Below are 13,938 nucleotides of genomic sequence, written 5' to 3'. Positions count from 1 at the left end.
AGAAAGAAGAAGAAGAAGAAGAGAGAAGGAGAAGAGAAGAAGAAGAACGAGGAAGGAGAGAGTTTGGATTAAGGGAGAAGAGGGTTGCGTCAAAAAGAAAAATGAGGGCTAGACGAATTTTTGGAAAGAGAGGAGAGTGCTTCAATACCCTACCTCTTAGCCAATGCCTTTATTTATAGTTTTACAATGCCCTTAGGGCTACAACTTGATAAAACAAAAGACATAAAAGGAACACCTATTTACACTTCTATGCCATCTTTATAGAAAGTACCATATGTTACACATATGCCACTTCTTTGACGTGTGGGCTTCTTGACTTGAGCTCATGGGCTTGAGCCCATCTTCCAACAACTTTCACTAGTTCATTCACATTCACAGCATTGTCAGCATTAAGGCTTTTATCAAGTTCGGCAATCCATAAGAAAATTTTGACCTTTAAGAGGAGCACACAAATGCCAAATAAGAGCCACCTCATGATCAGATGATGACAAAGACCATCCCATAATGAGGGAGTAAGTAGAAGAGAAAAAAAAACACCACTAGCTTTCGACCACCAAATCATTGAATCAATCATTTCTAGAGGAAGGGATCATCTCCAAAAGGCCTGAGGCCAGCGAAGCGATCAAGTCATCCAATCACATCAGAGGTGAATATCCCATGACCAAGATCTCCAGGCATCAACAACAAAGAGGCAACACTGAGAAGAGGCCCTCAAAGGCCTGGAACTCACCAATACTCGTAGAAACGAACCGTGTGACCTTTGCCAACATGGAAGCGAATACCCAAGCTAAAAAGGGGAAGGTGAAGGAATATAACTCTCCAGATTGCAGAAAGCAGAGCTCTCTTTCCTCCCGAAGTCCACCAATGATTCTGCCAGTTCAGCTTATAGGACACCATCACCTTCCAAAGATTACTACCAAAAGTGTTGAATTTCCAAAACTACTTAAGCAGAAGAGTCGTATTCATATCAATGTTGAGTCGTATACCCAGCCCTCCCCTAGATTTGGAGATGCACACATACTTCCTCCCACAAGATGATAAGGAATCTTTTCATCAATCTATCAATTTGCTTACAAAACGAAGTAGGGTTGTGAAGAAAGGAGGAAATAGTTGGGAATACCGGCCAAACAAGCTTTAAGAAAGACAAGTCTTCTAGCTTTTGAGAGGAATTGACCTCTCCAGGTGGCCAAATAGGATTCCAGTCGCTCAATAACCAGGGTCCATAATTCCTTACTAGTGTGAGGGGTAAATAGGGGAAGGCTGAGGTATGTGGTCAGGGTCGAGGATAATGTTGATTTTCAGGACTTCATAGATTTAGCTCATAGAGAAAAACGGAGAGAGACCTTTTGGGAGAAAACCAGAGGAAGAAGAGGTTATGGACTTGATGTCCTAACTCTCCCCCTAGAGCTCTATTTATAGATTAATGAAACTACTGTATTACAATAATACCTTTAAACTTAGGGTATAGGGTTTAGGGTTTTAACTCTGGAACTTTAACCTAATTACAGCAATGTCATCTATATGAGATGACTTTTTTATTTACCATCTTGCCATCATTGTATGTGGGCCTATGGGACTTCTCCTTGATATATAGGCCTTGAACCCGTCTTCTATATTTCTTGGATGTATGGGCCTTCCTTGGTCTTATGGGCTTGAGCCCATCTTCTAACACACTTGGATATGTGGGTCTTCCTTGATTGTGTGGGCTTGGACCCTATCTTCCAACAAATAATGAGCATTTCAACAAATTCGCCATTACCTGAAGAGAATTTGGTCTGGTGCTAAGCCCCAAAAGAGTGGTTTTCAGCCAATTGATCTTTTGGCCTGAAACAATCTCAATAACTCTAGTAGTGCCTTGATATTCACGGCATAATCAAGGGTACCAACACAAAAAATAAGTGTGTCATCCATGTACTGAAGAAGAGGCACATCAAACTCTGTTGTGTAACTAATCGAATCCAACCACCCAACATCATTGGCCTTGTAGATCATAGAAGATAAGAGCTCAACAACAATGTTGAATAAGAGAGGAGAGAACATATCACCTTGTTTTATTCTATAGGACCCCATGAAGAAGCCGCAAACAATCCCATTAAGCAAGAGGGAGTAGGAGGCCATAGATTTGAAACTCCTAATCCAAAATCTCTACCGATCACTAAACCCTATCTGACCCAATAAGTCATCCAGAAGATCCTAATTCACCTAGTCAAAGGTCATTTTAAGATCTAGCTTCAAAGAAAAGTGAGGGGCACTGGACCGAGAGAAGTGATCAAATAATTCATGGGCCACCATAGTAGAGTCTAGAATATTGTTGCCCCTGAGGAAAGCCCCTTGGCCATTATGAATCACTAAAGGCAGGAAGGTCTTCATACGACAAGCCGGAAGTTTAGTAAGGATCTTGTATGAGCTAGAGATGAGGCTAATAGGCCAGAAATCCCCCGATTGCTCCAAACTAGCCTTTTTAGGGACCAAGGCAAATAAAGAATCTCCAATACTCTGAAATGTTAACTTTTTTGTGGAAGCCCCAAACCATAGCGTTATCATCTTGTTTTATAGTAGGCCAAGCTCTCCGATAGAAATCACCATTAAATCCATCAGGGTCAGGCGAACGATCACATGCCATGCCAAGAACTGCAGCCTTGATCTCCATGTTAGAAAAAAGGAAGCTCCAAGGAGGCAGATGTAGTAGAGATTTTGGCAAAGTGGAGGTGTTGAAGTCTCGGTCTACAAGGGCACACCTCTATGAAGAGATTTGCATAGAACTTGATCAAAGCATCAGGAATAGAGGATATATATGTAGTTACCTCATTGTCATTGCATAACGAGGTAACTCAATTAGTCCTTCGCCTCGACGAAGTGACAACATGAAAGAATTTAGTGTTGGTGTCACCATCTATCAACCAACGAAATTGGGCACGTTGTTTCCAACGCTCTTTCTCCAAGTGGAGAATAGAATAAAAACAGGATTGAAGATCGATCCGAGAGGAAATTTTAGTAGAGCAAAGATACCTTTGCTCCACGATCAGGTCCAAGATCTCAATTTGGAAAAGGAGGGAGTCTTTCTCAGCTCAGAGAGAGGAGCTCATATTAGAAGCCCAAGTCTTCAATTTTACCTTGAGTAGTTTCAATTTTTAGGGGAGGGACCAATCAGATCTACCATCAATAATAAGACTCACCCACCAGTTAGCTAGGAAGCTTTCAAAATCGGTATCCATCAACCAGGAGTTCTCAAAATGAAATGAGGAGGTATTCCATCGCCCGAAGGAGGTGGTCAGAAAGATCGGCCAATGGTCATAGCTCATCTGATTTAGCACCCTACCCAACACTATGTCATAAAGTTGAATCTAATCTGAACTCACAAGGATTTTGTCAAGCTTAGAAAGAATGGGTTGCCTTTGACCATTTGACCAAGTGAAGGTCTTTCCCGACTACAGGATCTCCACAAGCTCATAGCTACCGATGAAATCAGCAAAACCTCACATGGAAGGGGAGATCCGGGTGGCTAGCAGAGACTTTTTATATCAGAATCTAATGACATTAAAATCCCTCGTAATTAGCCAAGGAACTGACCAAAATTGAAGAAGATCATATAGCTCATCCCAAAAGATGATGCACTGGTGATAGCGGGTGGGTCCAAAAACTCCCGACAGGCTCCAAGTACAGCCCAAACAGCAATCACGAATCTGCAAGCTAATGGAGAACTGGCCAATGCGAAAATCAAGAAGGTCCAGCCACACCATTGGAGTTCCAAAGGATGATCAAACCTCTCGAGTGACGCACTGCATCAATGGCACACCAATCTAACCAGGAGGAAGACAAAAAATCTCGAGCAATAAGATCAGTCATATGCTGACATATAGTTTCTTGAAGAATAGCAATAGTGGCTTGCAAGAAGAAAGAAAACGGCTAATTACAACATGGTCCGGGTCCCGAGTTCTATACCGATTTCTCCCACAACTCGACTCGACTTAATGGCTTCCCTCAGTCTAACTCGGTGCCTTGCCTTCGACTGGAGTATTATCTTGGATAATTGACAACTTAATACTCGATCAACGTATTATTTGGTGCACAACTTTCTGATGGGCTCACAACGGATTTTTTTTTATGTGTCCTTTTTAGGGACTTTTAATATATGGTACTTGTTATTTGGGCCCTGGTCTATTTTTGTTGTTATTATTATGTCTTTTTGGCTGAGACACTATTATTGAAGGACTTATCAGTCGCTGACTATTATTAAAGGACTTCTCGGTTGCTGACCGTTGTCAACATTGGTTATTCTGATGAAGAAAAACCATATGGTTGCCCAAACATTTTATCTTCTGGTGATTCCCCATTACCCTCTTATTATCACTTCTAACAAATATTTATAAACCCACTACTTACAGAGGATAGGAGTATGCCAACATCCAGCGTGAGTCAAGTCTATTATTCACCCAAGAAATATTTTTTTTAGCTACCCTGAGAAAGTGGGTAGACTGTGCCCCACAATTGGGCTACTTTTTCGCCTTTGAAATTGAGTGAAAAGTATCTTTTACCATGACCAATTGATTGAAGTATGGAGCTTTGTCATAAGGCTAAGAGTGATTTTTCTCTCGCCATTATTATGCCGGTTGGGTCACTTGACAAGAATAAAGAGATCACCAACTTGAGGGGGAGTGTTGGAAGACATGATGGGCTGCTATTTATATTGGAAGATCCTATACACCATTATTCACCCAAGAAATATTTTTTTCAGCTACCCTGAGAAAGTAGGTAGACTGTGCCCCCAATTGGGCTACTTTTTCGCCTTTGAAATTGAGTGGAAAGTATTTTTGACCACGACCAATTGATTGAAGTATGGAGCTTTGTCATAAGGCTAAGAGTGATTTTTCTCTCACCATTATTATGTTGGTTGGGTCACTTGACAAGAATAAAGAGATCACCAACTTGAGGGGGAGTGTTGGAAGACATGATGGGTTGCTATTTATATTGGAAGATCTTATACACCATTTGTAATAAGTTAGGCATTTATGATGTTCCTTCACCCCTAATTTGAGGGGGAGTATTGGAAGATGGGCCCAAACCCACACGACTAAAGAAGACCCACTTATTCAAGTCTATTGGAAGATGGACAATAGGTTCAAGCCCACAAACCAAGGATGGCCCACAGAGTGGTACCACAATGGTAAATAAAGAGTTATCTAAAAAAATGGCATTGATGTAATTAGTTTAAATTTTAGTGGCATAATTATAATATTATAATTTATTCATCTATAATTAAATTTTAGGAGGAGGGTTTGGACACAAGTCCATAACCTCTTTCTTCCTCCTGTTTTCTCCCCAACATACCGTCTCTCCTTTTCTCCATTAGCTAATCCATAAAGTAATCTCTTAGGGCGACTCATGCTGGGGAGACTGGCAATATAGCAGTGGTAGACTCCAAATCAGAATTATCCAAATCAAGATGAGGATGATCAAGAGAGGGGGGGCAGGGTGGCCATTTCTGCAAGAAGTTAGGAGTTGGGGTGGGGATGGGATGGTGAGAAATGGACTCAAGTGGGAGGTGTTTATAGTGCTTTTGGAGGGGTCTGGAGGGGGAATGCAGAGGGGTTGAGATGGCCACGTGTGTACTGTGTAAGGGAGGAGTTTTTAGGTGGTTGGGAGGTGGCAGTTGAGAGTCGGGTAAAGGCGTCAAGTACGGAGGTTGTTGTCCAGGCTAGGAGTTTAAAAGATTAGGTTTGGGGGGGGGGGTGGGGGGTGGTGAATCTGTGGTGATAAGGTACGGTAGGGGAATTGAAGCGTCTAGCAGAAGAGCAGGGGAAAGGAGGGAGGCGCAGGGGTGCTTGAGCAAGATAGTGAATTCAAAAAATCAACGGAGGTGGGTGCAGAGGCCAGAGAGGGGGTGGCTGGCTGATTGTCGGGTTGAGTCAAGCGACTCGGTTTGACAATGACTCGGCTAGAGCGAGTCACCAAAGATAGATGTTGCAGCGAGGATTGCCGTTCACCATGTTAGTGGTTGGAGTACGTGACAGTAGAAAAATCATCAAAAACAGCGTTGGCCCGGAAGCAATCCTCCCCGGCCATTATCTTGAAGAAGCAACACATAGTCCAATGTTGATTCAGAATAACATCTAGAAGAGACTGAGAGGCAGAGTTTGGGGCCAGCGAGAGAAGTTGACTGAAGATGACAGCAATTCAACGAAGAATGTCTCCAAACCATAGTTCAATCGGAATTCCCCAAATCGAGACCCACTATCCGAAATGAGAGATAGGCATCGAAGGTTCCCGGTTCGTGAATCCGGCGACAAGAGCTTGGCAACAAGAGAGGGTGTTCAAGGCAATGATCTTGTCATCAGCGGATTGAAAGGGGATCAACTAGACCAAGGGGTCCATGTATGATACCTGTGGGTGATGATCCAGTCGAAGGCGTGTGCTAAACCACGCAACGAGGCTTGCGCAGTTCCAGGTGGTACCGACCATGATGGCAAGATCAGCAGTTGTGCGAAGTTGTCTTCCCCGTAACAATGAATCGGGGAGAAGATGAACATTCAGTGGTGAAGGCAAAGGGTAAGGGGATGGGTTTTGGTTCGAGATGGTCAGTGAAGAAGCTGGGTTTGAAACAAGGTTAGAGATTGATAATGGTGGAAAGCATGCATGTCGTAGAGGGAATGGGTGTTGAACGTCCGGAGATTGTGTTATTGGAGAAATAATTTCCGTTGGGAGATAATCTCTGAGAGCCACTTGGAAAGCGGACAAACCGAAGGACCCGACAAGCTCGGGGATGTAAATGTGTGCCATAACCAGATCACCACGACTCTAGATGATTTTACACTCCTACCGATCTTTGTAACAGAATACGGTAAAGTGGAAGATGAGATTTCCGACATGTAGATCACTGGATCAAGTGTTGTGTGAGTCCTCAAAGGTGATAGCATCGAACTGTTGGAGGAAGATAGCGCAAGCTGTCGCCGGAAAAGAAACGAATGCTTGCTTCCCGTCAGTGCCAATGGTGATGCGAATGGATGGTCCCGTGCACCCAATAGTCAAAATCGAGCCATGGAAACTGAAGGTTGTCTTAGAAGATCCCGTCCTCGCTCTGCGAAAAGTCCTCCAGTTTTTAACCTTCGTCTAGTCGCAGTCGTCTTCTTCATCTGTCGGATTGGCTCCTCTATTTCCTTCATCAAGCTTATTTGAGTCGAAAGAAACCTCCATTCCCTCCTCCCAAGACTAAGGTTCAAAATTGGAGGACTTTTCGCAGGGGGAGAGTTAGAACATAAGTCTATTAGCTCTTTCTTCCTTCTTTTCTTTCTTAATATGTCTCCTTTTCTTCCATGAACTAAATCAACATGATATCAGAATAATGATTTTTAGAACCCATAACTATGATTTTTTAAATTCATATTTTTTATATATTGGGTGCATGCCTCAGCATCTGTCTCCTTTTTTTTTTTTTTTTATTGAGAGCTCTCGATATGGTTTTTTATACGAAGGGGGAGTCGATCAATCCTCTTTACAACTAAAATCATGGGTCCTAGCAATAGGAGCAGGCTGCTTGGCGCAAGTTTTCACAGGACCGTCAAAAGGCGAATTGAGCTCGGAAGACACAGAATCATGTTCCAAGGCGTGCTTATGCAATCGTCCATTTGCAGTTTTTGTTAAAGCATTTCCACCCGATTCGAACGAGTGGGAACTATTGGAGGGTGGATTTGGATCTCGATCAGTCAGGCTATTCACGAGCCCCTTTTAACGAAACCGATGGTCAAGAACCACGGCACCATGATCTGAAACGGACACACCAATCTTTAGGGGTGGCTTCGAACCAAGCCGGCTCGCGAGCGGCTCGTGTTTAGCTCGGTTCGACTCGTTATATATCGAGCTCGAGCCGAACTCAAACTCAGAAATGGGCTCATTTAGGTTAACGAGCCAAGCTCGAGCAGAGCCAGGTTCCGCTCGTCAGCTCGCAAGCCGACTCGTTAATTTAACTAGCGGCGGGATGGGGCAAATTTTCAGGAGTCTTGCACTCTCTCTCCCGAAATTCTTTTTCGGTCTCTCTCCTGCCCTTGGTCTCTTCGTCTCCTCCTTCCCTTCTCTCTTCTTCCTCCGAAATTCCCTCTCTCGGCCTCCATCTCCCTTCTCCCTCTCGCCGTCGGTGCCCCTTCCCCCCGCTCATCGCCTTCTCTGTCTCTCATCGTCGTCCCCGTCGACTCCCGTAGCGTCACCCTCGCCTTGTCGTACCCCAACTAGAGCGGCTGCTCTGGACCCTCTCCCATCGTCGTCACCCCACTACCACCGCCTGCTATCGCCGTCAAATCAGCCGGCCACCGATCTCGCCGGAATGGGAACCCCCGGATGCCTAAAGTTCGGAGACCTAAGTTGAGGGGGGAGATTATTTTCCCCCCTCGACGCGCCATACCACACAGCGTACAAACTCGCACGTGCAGTTCACACATGCAAGTTTCACACGTGCGGTTTTTATAAAAAAAAAAAAAAAAAACTTGCATATCCTATTCTCAGCCTGTTTTTCCTAGACGATGCAATAATACATACAAATATAGTGTGTTAAAATTAGCATTTGATCAAATTTTCTTGTTTATTTTTTATAATTAATCATGTACACAGTTAATTGGCTCACGTAATTATTGTATTAATGTATAATAAATTGCAATCATTAAATACTATAATATCTAATTCAATTAATTAATATATTAATTTATTTTAATTATACATTAAATTACTTATTTTTGTTGTAATCATGTTTGTTTACCTAATTTGGGGTTTAAATGTTATGTTTTAATTACTATTATAAGTTACTCATTTTCTTGTTTTTTATATTTTTCTTATTTTGGGGCACTAACACTCGAAACTGTTTTCCAATGTATATGAACTCGTCCACACTAACACCAAGTTTGAAATTGAATTTCATGTAGAGGAATTAAATGAATTTAAAGCAGAAGATAAAGATGAACTTCAAATTTTAAGTTTGTCGACTAACCCCCCTTATAATTCTCATATCCACAGTAGCTTCAGAGTCATTATTTAGTGCTGGTGGTAGAGTAATAGACTCGTATCGTTCTTCCTTGGTACCAAATACATTTCAAACTTTGATTTGTGGCAGTGGTTGGGTTCGGACTCTTCACGGTATAAAGAAAAATCAAAAGGTGAATTTCTTTGATTAATTATTTATTACGATATTTTTTAGTATATTTTTTAGTTTTATTTATTAAAATTTTGTTTAATGATTACAACCTGAGAAGAAGAGTGCGGAGATAATGCTACCAACTACATGATTTTTCATGTTTTTCTCATCATGGTAATTTTAATATTTTTAACGACATTAAGTAACTACTAGTGGAAGAGTATTTTTTTATTTGACAATAACTAATTTTATTTTTTTGTTTTTGTCATATGTGGAAATTTTGCTCAAGCAAGGACGTATATTATTTTCTAGCATGAAGATAAATAACTATAGTTTGTAAATTTATAATGGATTTATAGTTTTTATTTGGGTGATTGTAAATTGATAATGATATTTCATTTAATTTTATTGTGTTTGATTATTGTATGAAATTTATTTATAATATTATGCAGTGTATGGAGTGAGACTATTTTATGGAATGTATAAACAATTTCTTGGAGTGTTTATGGAATGTATAAACAATTTTATGGAGTATTTATACAGGTATTATGTATGTTGATTATGCCCAATTTTAAATAGAGGTCATGTCAAATTTTATACAGGTATTATATATATAGATTATGTTTAATTTTAAGTAGAGGTTATGCCCAATCTTATACATGTATTATATATATAGGTTATGCCCAATTTTATCTAAAATGTATGCATAATTTTATATATATTTTATTTGATATATATTTTTTAAAAAGTTTTAAATGTATGTTGAGGCTTGAGTTCGGCGTGAACTCGGTGGGCTCGAGCTCGATAACAATTTTAGGCTCGAGATTAAGTTTGGCTTGAAGCTCGGCTCGAAATATTTAAATCAAATTCGGCTCAAACATAGGCAGGTTCGGGCTCGGCTCGGCTCGATGCCACCCCTACCAATCTTTACCAACGTGACTAGTAGCAGAATTAAAAAAAAAATAACTCTTCAAGGTGGGAACAGGCGACTCTGCCGTAGTAGAAGAGATGCTCAGAGATTCCACCCCGCAATTCGGCGTTGAACACGTAGAGTAACTCAATTGTACACAACCACTTTTAGAAGACGAAGCGGTTGTGGTAGCCATCACCAAATCACTCAGAAACACCAAAAATTGATGTCTTCGATCAATTTCCCAAACTGGGTATCCAAAAATCACTACGAGGAAGTCGCACTGATCTTAATTCATTGGAGCGGATTAATCATTCCGCCATCGTATCTTTCTTCTTTGGCTAGAACTGTTGTTCTTCGATGGCCTTCCTTGAGATGCATTGGTGCCGAAGTATAAGGTTTTGATTATCTGACGGAGAATCATGTGGTAGCTCATCATCATTCCAGCAAATTGTATCTCCATAACAAAGCATTTTCTTCATTCTGTTACAGAAGTTGAAATCTATGCAGCTTAGTTCTGCCGTTTGTTGCTATTTTTCTCTGATTGACAATGTCAATCTCATTATTCTCTGGTTGGCATGATATCTCCTTCTGAAGTATATCTCTGTAAATCCGCGAGAGTATTTTATGGATCATTTTTAAGGATTTTCATTATTTGGTACATGTTAGTTGGATCCAGGCTCATTTCGACTATTGCTATTGTGTCTCTCTGATTGAAACATTATTATTGAAGGAGAACTTCTCGATTGACTGTTGTCAGCATTGGTTATTTTGATGAAGAAGAAAACATATGGTGGCCCAAAATATTATCTTCTGGTGATTTACCCCCTTATTTGGTAGTTTTACTCCTACCATTTGAGAATCGGTAAACCTACGACCTACAAAGGATAGGAGTGTACCCAACATCCAACGTGAGTCAAGTCTATTATTCACCCAAAAGGTGTTTTTTTTAGTTATCCTGAGAAAGTGGGTACACTCTTACTCCACAGTAGGGCTACTTTTCTGCTTATGAAATTGAGTGAAAAATATTTTTTACTATGACCATTTGACTGGAGTATGGACCTTAGTCCTACGGGTAGGAGTGATTTGACTCTCTTATATTATGTTATCTGAGTCTCTTGAACAAAACAAAGAGACCACTAGTTTGAGGAGGAGTTGGAATATATGGTGGACTGTCATTTTATACAGGGAAGATCTTATACACTATTTGCAGCAAGTTGGGCGTTCATGATGTTCTCTCACCTCTACCTTGAGGGGAAATGTTGGAAGATGGGTTCAAGCCCATACAACCAAAGAAGGCCCACATTTCCACGAAAGGTGGAAAATGGGCTCAAACTCATGGACCAAGAAAAATGCCCACAGGCTTACAAGTGATAGCATGATAATAAATAAAGAACCATATTATTAAGATGACATTGATGCAATTAGTTAAATTTTAGGGGTATTATTATAATATTATAATCTTATTCATCTATAAATTGAGCCTCAAGAGAAAGATTAAGACATAAGTCCATAACCTCTTTCTTCCTCTTGTTTCCTCCCAACATATCATCTCTCCTTTACTCCATTAGCTAAATCTATGGAGACCTAAAAATCAATAGGATTTGTTATTAACCACTATATGACATTCGATTAAGATGATAGTGAGTTGACTAGTTCTCCTTCAACTAGCCTCTCTCCTTTTTAACTTTCATCTATTCTTTCTTCTCTTTTTTATTTTCAGCTTGGAGCTTCTCCTATCGCATCAAAATGTAATAAAAAATGGAGGTAGTTTCAGACCAAAACATTCTCCATACTCATTGCAGATATAATCTAAATGGTTATAAGAAGACAGCTTCTTTATCACCAAGGAGTTGTGTAAGGGCCATCTTTTTATAGGAGATTTTCTTCTTGACGATTTGAAAAGTAGCTTCATTATTTTGCCTTAAATAAAAAGAGAAGTGGGAGGCAACAAAGAGACAGAGTCATACTTCCATTGAAACAAATCCACTAGTTAGTTCACTAGAGAGAAAATTCAAGATCAACATCATGCTCAAGTATTCAAGTGAAAGGTAAAAGTTTGAGTGTTTTTAAAAATATTTCGTTTTTATTAAAAAAAATCAAAGTGAAAATCACCTGTTTTATTCACCTCGTTTCAGAATCTTGCCTGAACTGGCTTGACTCTTTGCTGGAAGAATTTGTCAACCATTCCATCTACGTAAATAAATACATCAGTGGCAGAGCACAAACTAGAAGCTGATTTCATAAAAATGTCAAAATTCTGATCAATAGAGAAGACAAGAAACATATAGAAGACTTCAGTTTCAGTTTGGCTTCAAAACCTGAACTTTGATCAAACTTGGCTCCTTGCTGAGATGTTCCTAAACCTCCATTTTTCTTCACTTCCCATTGCCATCTGGAATTGCTTCAATCTTCTCTTTGAGTAGATAACTAAATTGGCAGAGTCTGCAAGTTCTTCCTTTCAAAACTCCTTTACCAGCAAGAAATTGAAACTAACAATTTTATCAGTTACAAAGACTGGAATCCCCTCCATGGTGAAGGTTACAGTCCTCACCAAACAGCAGGTATTTTTATACATATAAATTACAAACCAATCAAGAGCTTTTCATAGCATTCATATAAATATGTGATGTTGGAAACAATGAGCTGCAGCAGCTCACAGCTCGATTTATGAAGCATAATGGGAACTTTTCTTCCCTACTTCAAAGCCGCTTATTCAAATCAACTCACAGGAAACCATTTAATACAAGGATACTTAAGATTCTGGAGGATAAAACCACCAGAAAATCTGAATACTGAAATCGTTACACAAAACTTGGAACATATTTCATACAGGTGGTCTGCGAAATGGAATGTCTAAGGATCATCTCATTGACAAGGATAACCTGGAGAACCTTCAACAAGAAGTATCCTCTTCTCAGGGCCAAGCATTTGCACTATACTATTCCTCAAAATTTGTAGTGTCCTTTCGAATTTTACCAAGCAAACCAGAATAAGAACAAAGAAAAAAACGTTTTCATTTCTTCCCTGGGCCAAGCATTTGTACAACACCATTCCTCAAAATTTGTAGTGTCCTTTCGAGTTTTACAAAGTAAACCAGAATAAGAAAAGAACTTTTTTTATTTTCACAAGTGGAACACATTCATGCCAATGCACCTTCAAATTATCGTTTCAATTGCAAAATACTGAAATGCCGACCAAACGTGAAAATATTTCGATCTTAAGCCCACCTTCCAATTGCTGCATGACTCCATTGGTCAACTAGTAAATCAATATATGCAATCATCCTTATACCTTCTTCTTGGCTAACTTCCCCAGTTCCTTGACTTCTTCAAGCAAGCGACCCTTAGCGCGTCTAATCTCTGATTCCTTCTCCAGAAAAGCGACAGCTCTATTCTTCTCCACGGCAGGTTCGTCGGATTTCTGGACGCGATAGAACAAAGAAAAAGAAACAGAATCAAGCCACAGCGACGACAAAATCAAATGACCAACCGACAACATGAAACTGAAACAACAAAACGGATAACAGAAATTAGAGATAAACCATTAGAGGCAATTCAACATCTTCTTCAACCCTAGCCTCGAAAGAGGCGAATGCATCATCCTCAGACAAATTAATGTTCCTCTGCTTCTCGGCATCGTATTTGTCATACTTTTTGCAAATCTCGTCTACCCGAAATAGAATATCGTATTTGTCATACTTTTTGTAACGAAACCCAATACCCATGTCCCAGACCTCGGACACACCATTCCCTCACTCTTAAGGGAGGTTCGTCCTCCATGAAATTGTGAAGGTGGGATTTGAACCCGACCAAGCTTTGATACCAAACCTTAGGAAAGAAGCGCTTACCATTCTACCAAAAGCTTAAGTTGTCAGTAGGGCGCAACTTCTTCCTTTAACCCAAATCAGACA

Source organism: Aristolochia californica, unplaced genomic scaffold, assembly GCF_029961685.1.
Source record: "Aristolochia californica isolate CCGP_79_NKW_82.1479 unplaced genomic scaffold, dmAriCali1.0.hap1 SCAF_16, whole genome shotgun sequence".
NCBI lineage: Eukaryota > Viridiplantae > Streptophyta > Magnoliopsida > Piperales > Aristolochiaceae > Aristolochia > Aristolochia californica.
Note: the sequence above shows the minus strand (reverse complement) of the source record.